The following is a 14,307-nucleotide window of genomic DNA, read 5'->3' on the forward strand; positions in this document are numbered from 1 at the left end:
TATTTGCCTTTCATTTTTGCAGCCTTGAAGACTGTGCCCACAAATGCTCCCTACATGTGAGTGAGGAAGAGGGAGTCTTTTTAGCAGCCATTTAAAGCATTGGATGCTCTTTCTTGCTTCTTCTTCACCTGCATGAGGGGAGTGAGCCAGGGAGAGCGACAGGAACGATTCAGAACAGGCTGCATGGGCCTGTCATGCTCATACCCAGTGTTGACTGAGTTCTTCATGACACCTGTGGGCAAGGCTTTATAGGTCCTATTGATGCTGTATCCTGAGGCCATACTGATTTGTGTCATTGTCCACCACTTTTCAGACTGCATCTCCCTAAGGCTACTGGTGTGTTCATTCAAGTGATGAGTATGTGTTGACCACTCCTGAGTGCCGGGGACTTCTGCCGGGTGGTGCACATGTGGAGCCCAGCCCAGCAGACAGGCCCCCTGCCCACGTGGAGTCTGAAGTCCAGCAGGGGAGACAGACATTAATGAAATGAGCACACAGACAAACGTATAATCACTAATCCTGTTGTGAAACAGAAGTAAAGGTTTTATGAGAGACTGTGACAGGGTGAGACATAATTTAGATGGGGAGGAATGTGTCCGGAAGTTTCTTTCAGAAGCGTTCCTTAAGCTGAGACCTAAACGAAGAGTAGGGATTTACCAGGAAAGATTGTAGGAAACGTCCTAAGAAGAGGAGCCGTCCTATATGAAAGCCCTGAGGCAGGAAACGCTTCGCCTATGGGAGGAATCGAAGCTCCTGTGGCCACCCTTGAGGAGGAAGGGGGCGGTGGCGGCAGGCGGAGGGGTGGCGGCAGGCGGAGGGGGGGCGGGCGAGGCCCCAGCGTTGGACCCCCTTGTGTGTATTAAGAATGTTGCACTTTATCCTAACGGTGGCAAACCATCGGTGAATTTTAAGTAGAAAAGAGGTGTAATTAGATTTATGTTTTCAAAAGATGACCTTGGCAGCTTCGATTCGATTAGAATGAGGTGAGCCTCTCGGGGCAGACCAGCTTGGAGGCGCCTGCCGTGCTCGGGGGACAGATGGTGGCCGCTGCACGAGGGCGGTGCTGGGGGTGAAGGGGAAGAGAAACGCCCCGGCGGCGGTCGAACAGCGTGCGAGGGGATGTGCTCAGCTCAGGTGTGGGCTTGTCAGGGATCAGACACGTGGGAGACGTTCAAGTGGCGATGCCAAGGAGGCATTTGGATTGAAGAGGCCATTGTTGAAAAGATAGCAACGGCCGGAGCTGCCGCTTTGGGAAACGACATCCTAGACGTGGTACTGAAATCCACGAAAGCCCGTGAGACCAGCTCAGGAGAAAGAGTGCGGGAAAGCAAGCAGGCCCAGCACGCAACCCGCGGAGGCCTCTGCGTGAACAAGTAGGTAAAGGAGAAGGAAACAGTGGAGGAGCTTGAGAAGGGGCCATCAGCAAGCGAGGAAGAACCAGGACAGCGTGGCGTCTACCAAGGCAGAGGAGAGGCCGCTTGCTGAGGAGCAAGGCTGCCCAGGCCAGATGCTGCTGAGAGGCGACAAGGTGAGGACCGTAACCTGTGTCTTGGAAAAGTACCCGACAGTAGTTCAAAGAGGACAGCGCTGCATATTAGAAATGCAGTTTGGGGGCGTCCCAAGGCAGAGTGGTTAAGTTCGCACGCTCCGCTTCGGCGGCCCAGGGTTTGGCGGGTTCGGATCCTGGGCGCGGACGTGGTACTGCTCCCCAGGCCATACTGGGACGGCGACCCACATAGCAGAGCTGGAGGACCTACAACTAGAATATACAACTATGTACTGCAGGGCTTTGGGGAGAAGAAGAAAAAGATGATTGGCAACAGATGTTAGCTCAGGGCCAGTCTTTGAAGAAAAAAGAAAAAAAAAGAATATGCTGTTTCAACTAGAAGGAACTGGTACCCTTCTTTACTTCCAAGAAGGATCTTTTACCACATACTATAAAACTGTCCTGACTGGAATATTTTATTTCACAGCATTCAGATTTCTGAGCTTTCTGTAGCAGCCAGATTGGTACAAGCTGTCAGGATCACTTTTTTCCCCCAACATTTAATTTTGAAAATTTTCAACCATTCAGAAAAGTTGAAAGAATTATACAACAAACATTCGTGTATCTCTTATCTAGATTCTACAACCAACATTTTGTTACACCTGCTTTATCATATATCTATCCATCTAACCATCCCTCTATCCACCCACCAATCTATCGTATTTTTGGATGCATTTCAAAGTAAGTTTTAAGTATAAGAAGATTTCACAACTAAAAACTCTAGCATCTCTGTCATTAACTAGAGTTCAACATCTGCTTATGATTCTATTTCTTTTGAGGTAAAATTTAAAAAGAATGAAATGCCCAAAACGTAAGTGTACCACTTGATGCCTTTTGACAAATGCATACCCTTGTGTACCCATCCTATTAAGTTATAGAACGTTAAATCACCCACAAAGTTTGTCACTGCCACTTTATCTTTCAGAAAGTGCAGGAAATGTAGGTAAGGAGTCCTGGCTGTGCTCATGGTAAGAACACAGCAAAAGTTAATTCCCTCCTCCCTTCTGCCAGGGGCTCTGCCACTCACATAGATCCACCCACATTTTCACCAAGACAGAAACAGATATTGAACTCTTCCTAAACGTGCTTTTGTAAACATTTCACAATAAACCCTTTGTAGAGAAGGACAATGGTGTCCAGTGAACCAAGCCCAATCCGGGAAAATCCTAATTCCTCACTCAGAATCCTGCTCTGCTGGTGCTGAGCAGGCTCATGTTGCAGTCTTCTTATTTGTCAAACAGCAACAATAATCATCCATATCACACAGGTATAAAAATTACCTTGATATTTTAATATAATAACTAATATAACCCCGGGGGAAGGAAAGGTAAAAAAGACTTCAGTTCCAGGTTGTGAACATTTTGACTAATCTGCCATATTTTCACAGTGTGCCCTGTTGGTGCCATGGCCTCACCTCATTACTAAGGTAAGGCCTGTTGGGCAGAGGCCTGAATCAGGGACGTTCCGTGTAAAGGGTTGTACCTGCTCAGATTTGGCTTCAGAATCAGGACTGGAGATGCCAACTAGGTCTGACAGGTTCAAACATCTACTGTTAACCACCCTGAAAGAGGCTGCGGGGTTAGTTCATTTTCTTGCTATTGTTTTGTTTTGTATCTCTGGGCTTTAGGAGGATCACACACAACACTGATTTGTTGGAGTAAAGAGAGTGTTTCTCAGCTTACGCTGGTTTTAAGGAACCTGGGGACATTAGCTGAGGTAACAGCACCTTTTAAGATTTAATTAAACTTTGTTTGAGCCATCTTCCCAAGCTCTGTGAGAAGTCTAATGCTCCCTTATAGATTTATAGATTTATGTTCATCTCTAGCTCCTGAATCTTGCTCTTGCTGAACTTATACCTCTGTTGGGGTCCACTTCACTGCTGTCATCTTTTTTTCTGCTCTGGGCCAACCCAGACATGGAATTCAGCTTCTTTCCTTTGATTTCCCCCAAGACAACTTTCCTAAGCAAATCCCTGTGGAATCCTATTTCGCACTTTAATCTCTCTCCCTTCTACTCTTGGCTCCCAAATTCCTCTTGATGCTTAGATTCAGGTTCGTTTAGCTATGACTTTACTCCCTTGTATTCTTGCATCCATGGCCCCGGGACCTTACTTTCTACCCACAAATGGATAACCAAGGTATTTTTCTAAACAAAGATAGTTCTCTAAGAGGAACCGTGGTGCAAATTCTTTAAAGTATATATGTATATACACATGTATATACACACACACATGCACAGACACAAACATACTTACATACATATACATAATACATATATGCATATAGGTGTCATACATATGTACATAATATACAATACATAGAAATATATAATCACATGAATGTGTGTGTAATTAAATATATGATACATAACCTACATGCATACACATGAACACACACATATATATACCCTACAACATACATCTACGTAGCTATCAACTACCTTCACTATGGAATTGGTGCACTCTTTAGTCCTGCGTCATTCTGCTGAATTCTATTTTCATCTTTTTATTTCTTCATTGCCACAGATCATCCTCTATGATTGAATGGACCCCATCTAGTTTGCACTGTTTAGTTTAGAAAATAAGAGACTGGAAATTTTTGTTCGGTTACTCATTTATTCGATCACACATTCACTCAACATATAATAATTGAGCACTTATGATGGAATATCATATTGGATCCTATAGAAGAAAGAGATGGGTAAGGGTGGGGTCCTTGTCTTTAGAAACTTAACATCCATCTGGATGAGCAACATTTAACACACATGAAACAAAACGCCCTCAAATGCACAATTCTCATCAGAAGAACAGCAAATTAGAGCAGAAAGCTAAAGCCTTGCAGTGTTCCCCAATGCTGCTGTTTCAGCAGAATGAGCAGGAGGAAAAAAACCACTGTGGTCAAAAGAAACTGCTGGCTTATGGATTTTTTTTAAATTACAATTTGCATGCTCTTCTAACAGTGTTAGTTCTGCTTAGATGGCAGAGTGGCTTTCCTGAAAGTATGAGCTCAGCCTTGTCTCATGCCTGTTTAAAGAAAGAGGTCAGGTAAAATGACTGTAGTTACAGCACCAAGCTAATTGAAAACCACAGTGTCTTTCAGAGGAGACGAAAAAACCACGCCCTGGAAATTTTTTGCCCACTAAAAGCCCCACGAAGTTGTCTCAGAAACACACATATAGGCAATGTCCTCTTTTCTCCTTAGGAGCGTCCTCAAGGAAAACAGCTTACAAATCTGAAGTGTAGACCAGTAGAACAGTTTAGCAGCCTGGGTTAATTCTGAATTGAGTAGCACGTGCTCCCTGAGTTTGAAGGGAGCTCCCGGTCAGGAAGAACTCTGAACTCGTCAGCGTCTGGCTAAATTGCACGTGCCTTGAGAAGAAGTTGTGATTGACCAGGTCTACACAAACGCACAAGTCACGAGCACTAGGAATCCAGTCCCTCTAACACACTGGCCATGCTTTGGGTGTTGTTTTCTTTTCTGCTGATTTGATTTTAGACTGTGGCAAAAGGGGAAGATGCAGCACTGAGACAAGGCAAAATAATAGGAAATGTATCATATTTTTTAACCTCTCTATATGGCTGTTTGGGATGAAGGACTTAATCCTTATGTAGCCCTTCCAAATCTCTTCATATAGTGCAGCAATTTATGACTGAGCTCTACACTGAATATTCTAATCATTTAAGACATTTTAGACCACTTTGGAACAGAAATGAGTAATGACTGAATAAATTAGCAAAAACCCATGCTGTATATATTGCAGGATGTCTCCATAAAAGTTAGTAACTTCATCAGTGTTCATTTGACATCAAAGTGGACCCAAGGTCAGAAAAGAGAAGGACTCTCATCGTACATACTGATAAACACGGTCTATCTGTGGGGTTTTTTTCTTTCTGCTTTTTCTCCCCAAATACCCCCAGTACATAGTCGTATATTTTTAGTTGTAAGTCCTTCTAGTTGTGGCATGTGGGATGCCGCCTCAGCATGGCCTGAGGAGCAGTGCCATGTCCACGCCAGGATCCGAACCGTGGAAACCCTGCACCGCCGAAGCAGAGTGCACAAGCTTAAGCAGTTGGCCATGGGGCCAGCCCCTTATCTGTGGTTTTGGTAATTTTTTTTAATTTGAAAATTAAATGTATTTTTAGTGTACCCATGGAGGAATTTACACACAAATTTCATGAAGAATAGCAAGTATGAAGGTCCTGAAGGGTGATATTCTTGTATGCAGAGGAAAGACATGACCACTCCTTTCTGGATGGTCGTGAACTACGATAAATGACTTCTTTCCACAGAATCTCCAAAAGAGAGTGGGGCAGGCATTCACAGTCTATCAAGGTTAGTTAGACAGTACTTTTCTAGGAATTGGCTCTGTTTTTCCTTCCATACTTCTGTGACAAAATGAGAGATAAATTATTTGTTAGAGGAAATACTAATGGTCTTAATTCAAAAACATTAGTAAGATGAACCTAGCATGTTGGATGTGATACTACAGAACTTGTGCCTCAGTTTCATAAATTTGCAGGTCGTAGATCTCATACTTCCCCAAACTGTAGAAAAACTGGCCATTTCTGGGAAATCCTTACTTCTCACATTATGCTCCTTTTTATTCTTTTTACTTATTTACACTGCTTAATGAAATCAGGAAATCATATGATGTAGTCTAACTTGAAAATCTTTTAAATTGATACTTCAAATTCTATAAATTATATCCAGATTTAGTATTGATTCTCTAAGTTTGCCTGAATATTAGAAAAGTTCTCTCCTTGTGTGACAGAGGTGGCATTATAAACAAGTGGGGAAATGATGGACTATCAATGAATGATGCTGAAAATATTGATGGTGACTATCTTAGGGCAGTAGGATTTCAGGTGAACTTTTTATGTATTTCTTCATATTTTAATAATTATTTGAATTTTAACAATGACCATAAATTGTTTATATAATCAGAAAGTTATTTCCATTGTAAAAATTACAATATTGGAAAAATTGGCTTCCTATATGTAGATAAATAAAATTAGATCCTTACCTGACACTCTATTTACAGATAAGTTACAGAAAGAATAAAGACCAAAATATGCCAAGGAAAACTTTTATACGATTAGCAGGAAATACACAGGTTATCCTCATGACCTTGAGTTAAGCAGAATTTCTTAAAACAAGACAGAAAGAGCATGAATCATAAAGAAAAAGATTTATAAATTAGCTTATAATTTTTTAATGATGCCAAAATTCAAGCTTAACTTAAAAATTTAGTTAAAATACAAGTCACAGACTAGAAGATATTTGTAATGTATTAGAAAGTATCTAAGATATACAAGGAATTAAAGTTAATAAGCAATAAAACAAAACCCCCAATTTAAAAAATGGGCAAAAAAAAAAATGAACAGGAAACAGAAAAGGAAAACAAAATCACCAAAATTCACAAAAATATGCTCCTCCTCGCTATATTTAGAGAAACACGAATTAAATTAGATGCCACTTTATATCCCTCTGATTGTCTACAGGACGTTTGACCTGACAATACGAGATGCTGGAAAGGATGCAGAAAATAGGAACTTGCATATTCTACTAGTGGGAGTGAAAATTAATACAACTGATATCAAATTAACAATATCCAGTAAAGCTAAAAATTTACCTTCCTCATAACCTAGAAAGTCCTCCTCTACAGAAACATGCAAATATGTGCACAGGAGACAGCTACAGAAAGCTGGGAACAATCTAAAATCCATCTGAGGGGAAATGAAAAATGAAGTTTATATTCCCAAGAAGATTAAAATAGCAGTTTAAAAAATAAACTAGATCTCTATGTATTAATGTTACTAACATAAATCCCAAAAATATACCATTGAGAGAAGAAAAAAAAAGCAGGTTGTGAAAATACTTAAACAATATGATACAAATTATTTTAAATTTAAAAGATACTGTATATATTGACAACGGATACGTAGATTCATAATCACTAGAATCATGTGCTGGAGGATACTACCAGAGGTTGTCTCTGGGGAGAAAAGTGGGGAAGGCAATTGAGGAGAGGAACAAAATGGCCCTGAATTTTATCTGAATGTTATATTATTTTATTAAAAATACTTATAAAGCATATCGTAATATGTAAAGGAATGAACTTAGACTCTCGTCCCTGCTGGTTATAGAGCCTGAACATCAAACCAGAGTCGCCGAGCACTGGCTCTGCGGGAAGAGCATCCGCAGGGCCCTGGGCGGGACTGCCCTCCAGCAGGAGTGGGAATAGAGAAGTGCTCCAGTCTCAATCTCTATCTATAATCATGACGTGGAGCAAACACTGCCGGATGCCCAGCACGAATCTAGATGATGTCTCTCAGAGAGCACCCACTGCGATGACCCCTCCCTCACAGACACCACGGGATACTGACAGAGTTTCTGAAATAGACATCTCGTAGCACCGGAGGAAGAAACAGATCTCAGCCTGAAGAAGATTATATTGAGACAAGAAACAAAACATTTTGAAAAAAACCTCAGATTGGATATGGGATTGGTCAAGTCTGTCTGAAAAGAACCCCCCTCCCCTCCAAAAGACAAACTTGAAACTTCTTTAAATATCCGAAGCACGTGGCCTCTCGCAGCATGAGGAACACATGTGTTATGAAGAAAGGAGATGTTTTCTCACCAAAATTTCTAAAAGATTTTCTTCTGACTCTGCTGTTTTCTCCCATCTGCTGGTCACTGGACTGCGGATCTATGTTGGAAGGCGTCTGACAACCTCTATCGGCACCTTTGACAAAGACTTGGAATCTGACTTTGTTCACATAGTGGAGGTTGTCTGGTAAAGACTGCACTTAACTATGCCGTTTATTCTTTGTTAAGCAGGAACCAGGAAACCAAGGTGCAAATACAAACTCCACAGTAGAGTTTCTACACTAAAATATGTATGCTTTTACAGTGTAAGGACAAACTTCCCACTGTTAAGTAACAGTTAAGTGTCAGTTTTCTGTCAGAGGACCTGCTCAGTCTATTTCAGACTCTTCATCAGTGTGGGTTGCTCTATTGAACCTTATCCCTTGTGCTGAACTTTTGAGGGCTCTTGGAATCAGCATTAGTCTAAGAAATGCTGCATCTACATTAAAAAACTGGAAATAGAAAAAAATAAATCTTTGCCAAATCCTCCAGAGATTACTATATTTGCATACAGTTTAAAACCAAACTTTATAAAAGCTTTTTGGTTAAACCAGAAAAAAAGTAATTTATTTAAAAATAAATGTTTGTTCTTCCCCAGTGTTGCTGGGGACATTTCAGGCTTAGTTTGGGTGACTGTAGGTGGAGCCAGCTGCAGCAATGGGAAGCGACCCCATCTTTGGCTTTTGCTGTTCAAGAGCTGGGAGAGCTTAGGAGGTCAAGAGCCCAAGACAAGAGCATAATCACCCCTCTGGGACTTCAGGGACCTTGCTTGGGGCAGAGGTGGGGCTTGATGGGGTGAGAAATCTTAAAGCTTCGCTGAAGGAAATCAAGCCCTGTGTTGATTTATAGCTGTTAGCAACTATTTTATTTGTCAATATTCTAAAAATTATTGGGAAGTCTGCATCACTTAAAAAAAATCATCTCTCAACCCAAAGATAAGGCAAGCAGTTTTCTCTTGAGAAAAGTACAGCTTGATATTTTTTCCCTCTAGATTTCTAGGTCAGTTTAAGGATATTTGATACAAGCATCATAAGTGTTGTGATTAAATAGCTATATTTCTTAGAAAACTCCTGTTTTTGGTAACCTCCCCTCATTTCTAACAGGCTTAATACAAACTTAACTTGATAAGCGTGCTTGGAAATAGAACATTCCACAGGTTCTATGTATTAACTACTGCCTGGAGCACCCATAGATATGTTCTCACGCTGCTACTTGGCAGATCCTTGGAGATAGGGCTGAAAATCAGCAGGCACTGAACTCCGTCCAGCATACAGCCACTGTCGACCTACTTAACTCGTTAGTACTGAGCTTCCCCAGGAGTTCAGCACTGTGCCTATCACCCTGTCCTGGAGGATCATTATGGCCACAGTTGCCTGGGTCTTGGCAGATTTAGTGTTTCGAGTCCTTCCTAGTCCACTGCTTCTCCAGCCTTCCTTTCCCCATTGCTGGAGCAATCTGGTCCCTGTTGCCACCCTTCGTCTCAGACAGTCTCTAGGACTCATCACCCTGGTTTACTGCTGAGTATCTAGTAGGGAATACATGACCTGATCCCCTGAGGATCTTTCCTGCTTTATGTCTCCACTCCATCCCTCCCTCGGCCCCCGTGCCTCCGGTACATGTGTACGCACACACATGCTACTGCTCTCAACCAGTGTCAGCCTGTTTAACATCCCCAGTCGTGACTTCAGTCAGGCTGCTTCCTCTTTCCTCCGGCTGGAATGCATCATTTTCACCAAAAGGGAAGCACCATGACTAAGAAAGGATATGATAGGGTTCCTTGATCATTCATGCTTTTTAGAACACTGTTACATTCTGTCTATGTTCAAGGCAAGTTCTGGCTCCAGTGGAAAGCGTGGCCTCTCAGGGTCACTGACCCTGCTTACTCAGTCCTAGAAATGGTACACTTACCTTGTATTCCAACTTTACATTTTATTGTGAAAATCTTTCCACGACTTTCTGAGGGAAGAACAATTGTCTTCATTCTCCTGTGAGGAAACTGAGCTCAGAAAGGCTAAACATCTTGCCCAAAGTCTCCCTTTTGGAAAGCTGGGAAGCTACGATTCAAACCAAAGAGTCTCCAATTCCAAAGCCCGTGCTCTTCATCCGTGTCTCCATGGTCCTGATCTTGGACTCACTTCTTTTTTGTCCCTGTTGCCTGAGTCCATGTGTCGTCTCAGGGTCAGTACCAAAGTCTCTCTAGGACTGTGTCCTTGCTTTGTTCCAGCAGCTGCTCCTCAAAGACTGGAAGGCTCCCTCAGACCTGACTGAGTGCCTGAGTCCAGCTCGCTGCTGATAATGCTCTGGGTCACCGCCTGGCTGCCTGGCTATCCGAACGCAACCCCAAGTTGCCCTTTCTGTGCTCTCCCCTCTGCTAGGGTACTAGACCCCTACAGGCCCTACATCTGAAGCTGACTGCTGACGTAACCACAACCTTTTATTGCCACCCCCTTGGGCTACTGCCCTGCAGCCTCATTTTCTCTCAGCACCAGCAGCTGGATCTGAGCTCCCAGTCTTCACCCTCTCCAGCAAGCAAGTGAACTTACATGTCCTGCGCTTCCCAGCCTTGTCCACTGATCCCACCTCACCAAGTTACATCTAGTGCTTTCCTGAGGCGCTTAAGCAAGACAGCTTCAACCGGACTAATTAAATCAGACTCTGACTTAAGCCTCCTATCTTTATTTGTTCACTAGGGTATTAAGTGGAGTTTCCCCAGTAGCCAACTTTGAGATGAAGATTTAAGCCCAAGTAGTTTGTTCTGAGGATGACCCAAGGAGGTGTTATTAAGTGGGTTACCCCTGTGAGTACCTGGGTTCAGTGGGCAACTATGGATGATAGCACAGAACACGCTCAGAGTCATCCCATCGAAGAAAGGCAAGGAAGTTTTGGGGTTTTTCCTGCCGTTCACATGGCCGCTGGCTGAGCACTGCGCCTGCACGCCTGGCTGAAGCCCTCAAGTGGAAGTTGTGCGTGCTTGCGGTAGGTTGTAGTAGGGAGTTGTGCGTGCTTGCGGTAGGTTGTAGTAGGAAGTTGTGCGTGCTTGCGGTGGGTTGCCCTGGCATATACTGTGATGGCGAGTACCTAGAGGTTATAGGCAGAGCACAAGCAGCATCTGCCATAGTCAGTAAAAATAACACTCAAAGCTGTTGTTTTAGTCATTCTGGAAAGCTTCTGGAGGAAGTATGCAGTGTTACAATTAATATGACCCGTGGAAGTCTTCCAAAGTTTCCTATGTTTGCCTCATGAACCGTGCGTCAGAGCTCTACGTAGGACCGCTTTGGCACCCCCTCGCTCCAGCCTCTCTCCAGCACGTGCGCCAGAATTCTCAGGTTTTTCAGGAAATTCAGAAGTCTTTCATGTGTTTTTTTGCTTTTTTACCAACTGTGAGAACAGAGTTTATCCTTCATAATTAGTGAGCCCTCCCTCACATGAAAGAGCATGAACTAGGTGCCATGACAGAGGAAAGAAAAAAAGAACTCTTCTTACCCCCAAGGAACATGTAGTCTATTGGGAAATTACAATATGTATCATCATTCTTCTTTTCACACGGATTACAGGGTAAGAACTAAAGGGATGGAGTTGCTCGAGAGCCTTTCCAGCTGGAAAATCTATAAGAACAGAAATCAAGTTAGCTTGAGACTAGAATTAAAATGCCAGAATCACAGAATTGAGTCCCTGATTTAAAGCTCTTCCAAGTTACTCAAGACGGCACTTCTTTTATTAACATTGTGCTATAGTTACTGTTCTGAATCCAGCTAAACTGTCAACTCCTTAAGAACAAGGATAATTTCCCTATTAGTTATCGACTGCTGCATAACAAATTACCCCAAAGCTTAGCTTAAAACAAGATATGTTTATGATCTCACAGTTTCTGTGAGTCAGGAATCTGGGCACAGTTTACCTGGGTCCCCTGTCTCAGAGTCTTTTACAAGGCTGAAATCAAGATGTCACCCAAGGCTCAAATCTCATCTGAAGGCCTGGCTGGGGAGGGATCTGCTTCCAAGCTCACATGGTTGTTGCAGGATAAAGTTCTTCACAGACTGGTAAACTGAGGGCCTCGGTTCCTAGACTGCTTTTGTCTAGAGGCCACCCTCAGTTCCTTGCCGGGTGGGCCTCTTCAATATGGCTTCGCCAAAGCATGCAAGCGAGGAATACAATGGAGACAGAAGTCAGAGTCTTTTCTAACCTAGTCATAGAAGCGACATTCCATCACCTTTGCTATATTTCACTCTTAGAAGTCACTAGGTCCAGTCCACACTTAAGAGGAGGAGGTCACATAAGGCATGACAAAATCTGTCCTTCTTAGGATTTGTTTGCCCCAGGGTTACACATTTAACACAAAATGCTATGCCAATTTAGAAAGCAGTCATGGAGAGGGGAAGTTTACTTGCAGCGATACTAAATAAATATTTGATTAAATGAATGTTAACAAGGTGTTCCCCATGTTGGCACTGGCATCTTCATTTTTCAATACCTTTTAAAATGCTAATCTGAGAAAGCCTATAATATGAATAAATAGAAACTGTATCTAGGGGCCAGCCCAGTGGCATACTGGTTAACTTTACACACTCTGCTTCAGCGGCCTGGGGTTCACAGGTTTGGATCCTGGGTGCAGACCTACTCCATTCATCAGCCATGCTGTGGAGGCATCCCACATACAAAATAGAGGAAGACTGGCACAGTGTTAGCTCAGTGACAATCTTCCTCACAAAACTGTCACTGAGCTAACACTGTGCCAATCTTCCTCACTAAATAAATAAATAAATAAATAAGAAAGAAACTGTATCTAGTAAAATCTGCAATTGCTATCACAGTCAGATTGAGTCTTTATAGCACAGTCATTGGGCAAGCAGAGTTTAGAATCAGGTTTATCTAGAGAGGTTGACCAGCGAGGATTCAGTATGCATGTATCTGGGGAGAGTGTTTCATAGAGACTTTGAATTGGAGTTCAGCAGAAGAAAATTCATGTGAAAATTAGTGCAAACCCTTATCTACACAAGGTCAGCTATACATTGTTGTAAGCCCTTAGAAGTCTAGGATTGCAGTGGGTTTTAAGAATGTGTCATTATTTGTCTCAGATGAAATGCTGGTTACAAAAGGAAGTTCTCTTTTTGTGCATGTGAGGAAGATTCGCCCTGAGCTAACATCCATGCCAATCTTCCTCTATTTTGTATGTGGGATGCCTCCACAGCATGGCTGATGAGTGGAGTAGGTCCACACCCAGGATCTGAACCCATGAACCCGTGCCACCGAAGCACAGCGTGCAGAACTTTAACCACTGGGCCACGGGGCCAGCCCCGAAAAGGAAGTTCTTTTATTCTGAGAAATTAATTCTTGGTCTCAGAACTGATATAATTCTCTCATTCCTCTCTCTGTCTCATTTCCTCTATCTCAAGGAAGAGTGATTTCCTGATTCTGTACACATGAGATATTTGTGGAAAGTCACAAACATTACTGGCCTATTCAGCCTTCTTAACTCTGTTTTGGGTGATTTAAACCATGCATATTAATACTAGCATTCCTGAGATGTTGACAGATGAGTAAGAATCAGACTGTGTACTTTGTAAGAACAACAGAGGGGCTCCCAAGAGCTACAAATTCTGCAAAACAAATCTCTTAAGTAAATAATGGGAAATGATAGTTTATTTTAAGTCCTCTGAAAAGTTGAAAAATGATGCAGAAGGAAAGGGCTCATCTGTTTTCAGTCAGCTTTTGACCTTTGACTATATAAACACAAGAAACGAATGAGCTAGAGCTAGGAAACAGAGCTGTACCTCTCTACTACCCAGATGAACAAAATTCATCTTCCCATTAGGTTTTACAGAGATATACTAGAGCACCACCACACAGAACATTACACTGAATAGTTTATTATCAAAGAAGAAGGCAGTTGTTAAGACTCTGGCAATCTTGGTAACTTTTTTAAAATCTGTAAAGCAAGGAGATTGGATCAGGTCTTTTCTAGTCCTTCCTCCTCTAAAATGCCGATTCCAAGACTCATTAGATCGAGCTACCCCAGAATCCACATGACAATTCCTGTCTTCCACCTCCCTGATATCACAGCCCCTTCTTCTCTGGCTTAAAAATTCTATCACACGCCACCTTGACATTAACACA

At 42.5% G+C, this 14,307-nt stretch overlaps 1 non-coding gene and 1 pseudogene across 1 annotated transcript; one reads left to right on the plus strand and one right to left on the minus strand.

Annotated features, from left to right (window-relative positions):
- Positions 1–1,119: 1,119 nt before the first annotated feature.
- On the plus strand, positions 1,120–8,394 carry LOC100146497 (BCL2/adenovirus E1B 19 kDa protein-interacting protein 3 pseudogene; annotated as a pseudogene).
- A 4,441-nt stretch (positions 8,395–12,835) lies between these two features.
- On the minus strand, positions 12,836–12,954 carry MIR9004 (microRNA mir-9004). The gene has a single exon (NR_128014.1). It is a non-coding gene; the product is annotated as a microRNA mir-9004 (primary transcript).
- Between the last annotated feature and the right edge of the window lie 1,353 nt (positions 12,955–14,307).

This window comes from Equus caballus, chromosome 8 (assembly GCF_041296265.1).
Source record: "Equus caballus isolate H_3958 breed thoroughbred chromosome 8, TB-T2T, whole genome shotgun sequence".
Lineage (NCBI taxonomy): Eukaryota > Metazoa > Chordata > Mammalia > Perissodactyla > Equidae > Equus > Equus caballus.